Source organism: Octopus bimaculoides, chromosome 3 (assembly GCF_001194135.2).
Source record: "Octopus bimaculoides isolate UCB-OBI-ISO-001 chromosome 3, ASM119413v2, whole genome shotgun sequence".
Classification (NCBI taxonomy): domain Eukaryota; kingdom Metazoa; phylum Mollusca; class Cephalopoda; order Octopoda; family Octopodidae; genus Octopus; species Octopus bimaculoides.
The window spans coordinates 141,993,915-141,998,112 of NC_068983.1; the positions used below are offsets into that span (position 1 = coordinate 141,993,915).

Sequence of the window (4,198 nt, forward strand, 5' to 3'; positions counted from 1 at the left end):
TTTATGTCGGGAAAACCGTAAAAATGAAATCGGAAAAAAAAAATTTAAATAGTAATTTAAAAAATACGGTGATGGAATCAAAAGTAAACACTGCTTAAAGGAGTGTTGAGTAACAAGATGTGGCCTACATATCTGTAATTAGAACGAAAAGGTGGGAAGGGAAGGAATGTGAGAGGAAGTAACATTGGGGGGGGGGGGAGATTTAGAGAATAGGAGAAAAAAACAGGGGTTAATAAAAGAAAAAAGTCAGTGAAATTTAACTGAGAAAAATAATGAGGAAAGTGGCGGAGAGAACATGAGAAATCGATGAAGAACAAGGAAATAAATGTGAAACTGAGAGAGAGAGAGAGAAGATAGAAAGAAAGAAGGGGGGAGCGAGGGAGTGAGAGAGTAAGGTGAACCATTTAAGAACTAAGTAACGAAAGAAACGGTATTTAAAGAGGAGTAAGTTTATTATACATATACATACATAAACATACGTGTGCGTGGATGAAATAGGTAATGAGGGAGAATAAGAGAAAAAAAAGTAAATAAGAAAGAACAAACGAATGAAAGAAGGAATATGAGGGAAAAGTAAAAATACATTTAAAGATTTTTAAAAGCGAATTAAAAAAGCAAACAAATTAAAAAGAGAAAGAAAGGCTAATTAATGAGTGTACAAGGGAGATAACCGTGTTTGTCGCTTAATGCTCGTCTCTCACTTTCACCTTAACGCGAGAGACGGCGACATTGGAGTACCTTGCTTGTATCGTGTAATTGTTATCAGAATACAAACATTACCGGCATCGTTCGGTGTCCAGATGGAAGGAATCGGTCAGAGATTATAGATTATTCACACAACGACTACATTGAAATGTAAGATTTTTTTTTTCAAACAAATTCCTTAAACTACTCACTTCCCACTTTCCTTTCCAAAACAATAACAACAAAAAGTGTAAATCAGCTAAAACAACTTTCCAGTCAATAATTTTCCTCCTCTATTTGTTTTCTTAATTACACAGGCAAGTTGGTTCGATATGTACACGCACACATTGTATATATATATATATATATATATATATACATTGTATATATATATATATATATATATACACACACACACACATACAACTTGTGTATTTATACGCAATGTTTATATTAAGGGTTTTGGTGAATATTTTGATCAGAAAATATTGTGCTATTTTTCTCAGTGTTATTGTTGTTAATTAATAATAGTTAGATAAATCATTATCGTTTTTCTTAGTTGCATCTTTATTTTCATTTCACTGACAGAAGCTGGGTGCTTTTGTTATTGTTGTGTTTTTCTATTTGCTGTCTAAAAATATTGGTGTCTAGTGTGATTTATGGAAGAGAAGAAAGGGAAAAAAATTGTTACATAAAAAGAGACAAAAGTTTATACGGAAAAAAACATGATATGGCGATAAAGATGAAAATGCTGTATTGGTGCAGCTCTACATGAAGAGTAGATTGTTTGAACAGGGGAGTGTTAGTGACAAGGAGACACAGACGGCTGGCTAGACGATGCGAACTAATGGAACCAGACAGAAAAGGATGGGGAGTAAGAAAGAAGTAATCGCTTGCGCTATTTCCACTATCTTTGGACATACTGCTTCAGGCAGCATGGAAACAACCATCCTGCTCTATTTCACTCTTCGATCCTAATATGCTGGTCATTTTATGGTTAGCTTAAAGAACTCTACCACCTCCAAGCACCTATATTTTAAAGAACACGATATAAATCGATTCATCTTGTATCAACCCAAGCGACCGGTATTCGCAGCTTGTTTGCTCCCTAAATGAATCTCTTTGAGTCAAATGTGAGTTGTTTTAAAATATTTGTTTATCATGCATTCGACAAATTTTTGAATGGGGGTGGGGGAATAATCAGTTAATGTGACACCAGTATGTTACTATCACATACTCCTTGATGAGTTAAAAGTTAAACATAATTCCACTAAAATTTGAACTATGAGCTGTCTTAATATACGACAATGAATTTTTTTTAAATCTTGATAGTATTAGTAATGATTTTTAAAAATATAGACACGTTGCCTTCTTAACTGAGTTGGGTTTTAAGAAAACAACAGTTATTGTTGTTTAGCCCTTAGCAAGTGGAGAGAGCACGTAGAGGCAACCTCATCATCAGTTCTATTTGGTAATGGTTTCTAACATTGGCACATGGCTACACATTTTTGCAACAGAACACAGATTATTGAAATGTTTTGTTGATACTTGTTAATCCCGGAAGGCTGAGCGACGAAATTGATCAAAATTATATGATAGTAATTTCCATGAAAATGACTGTTTCTTTTATGTAAAGAAGAAAAACAATTTTTTTCTTCATATACAATGTGCCTCCTGTTTATAGTGTGGATAAAGTAAGACGTCACAACTTCCAATAGAGTAATTGATTGCTACCTAACTGAAGCGACATGACCCACCGGGAAATGAAACCGGCGCTGTCAACTTTCTCTTACCTCCAAATGGTTAACAATAATGAGTATCTGTGTGTGAATACTGTTTTACTCTATTTCTCCCTCTCTCTCTAACTTACATGCTGCACACACAAATGTGTGTATTTGCATTTATTATTTTTCAATTGATTAAAAAGGAAAAAGACAACAACGAGGATAATGAAAATAACTAAAGAAGCACAATGATTATTCGCCGTCTCTTCATTCTAAATTGTCCAGTCAATTCACCCGGATTTTTAATTCTTAAATATTAACTATTGCTTGCCTTGCAGGCCAAATAAGTCTCATACACATGGTTCCTTTTTGTTGCTCTTCCTGCTGCCAACTCTTATAAGTTACTTTTTACGATATGCATGGACAGTATGTATCATGATTCACACAGTGTTGTTAAAATTTAAATATAACAACTTTAAAAATTATTAACCCCCCCCCCTCCCAAATCATCATAAACAGAAAGAACGATTGTGATTTCGAAGTTTCGGCGAAGGTGGCTTGTCAAACTGAAAGTGTAAGAGTTAAAAGCTTATATAAAAACAATGAAGGTAGTAAGTATAAAATGCCTCTGGAATTAACAAAGAATAACTGAGATATATTCTAAGTTCTAAATGTAAAGAAATTCGAACAGTTTGGCGTTATTACTGGAATCTCATTTTAGTGGGTGATTGAGTAAATTTTCGAAGAATGAGAAATAGCATTACAGCATTAGTATTCATTCAGTAAAAAATTAAATATTAACCTTCAACAAGGTATAGAGAAATTATGAAATGAAGTGAAATGAAGCATGGTTGTCAAATAAGACAACTAAACTCTAGCATGTACAGAGGTGAATAGGAACGAAACCATCGTGGAAACTGGAGAGCTACATCTACAGGCAAATTACCAATTAAGATAGCATAATAATAATAATAATAATAATAAAATGGAAAATCAAGGAGATTCATGTACTCTGGATAGTTGACATGTAATATAAGGGAGATAATTGAGGCCTGATTCATGCAACTCGAACGAAGTAAAAAAAAAAATAAGGACTATATGAAAAATAATAAGTTTGCATAGGGTTAAAAATAACAATAGGTAATATTAAACAGGTAAAAATTTAGTATAGGTGTCTTCAAATATAATATATACATACATTACAATCATACATTTCTCTGTGTATATGTAATATATAAATTGTTTTAACATCTATTTTTCCATGCTCACATGTATTAGACAAAGTTGGTTGTGGCAGAAATTTTGTGGCTGGATGCTCTTCCTGATACCAACTTCTAAGTAACGTAATATTTCCCCATGGCCTGGCATGTTTCACAGAAGATACATAATGTATTTATATGTATGTATGTGCACATATATCAATATCTGTGTATATATGCATACTTATATATATATATATATATATATATAGACGGTTTAGATATAGATTCAAAGTTGAATATGGTACTTATGCGTAGGCACCCGAATATCGCATCCCAAAAGGATAGGTGATTAAAATAAAAAAATAAGCAACACGGATTTCAAAGGTGATTGCAGTACGCACATTTCATGCTACTTCAATTTATTTAAGTAATGCGAGCATTACCTTAAATGCAATATGAAGAGCAATCTTCAGCTGCACGAAAATGCAGAAAATGATAGACTCGGCTATGTCAAGATGGACTTATGTATTCTTCCTCACATTTGGATTTTTATATATTCTCTCTCCCACTTGGATTTGAAATGTTGCC

General features: G+C 33.1%; 1 protein-coding gene across 1 annotated transcript in view; it reads left to right on the top strand.

The window, feature by feature from the left end:
* The first annotated feature begins 663 nt into the window (after nt 1–663).
* The window catches only part of LOC106880514 (protein PHTF2), an 85,399-nt gene continuing 81,864 nt past the window's right edge, over nt 664–4,198 (top strand). Inside the window, exon 1 of the mRNA XM_052966801.1 lies at nt 664–855. The gene's annotated coding sequence lies outside the window, so the exon portion shown is untranslated. The remainder of the gene's footprint in view (nt 856–4,198) is intronic.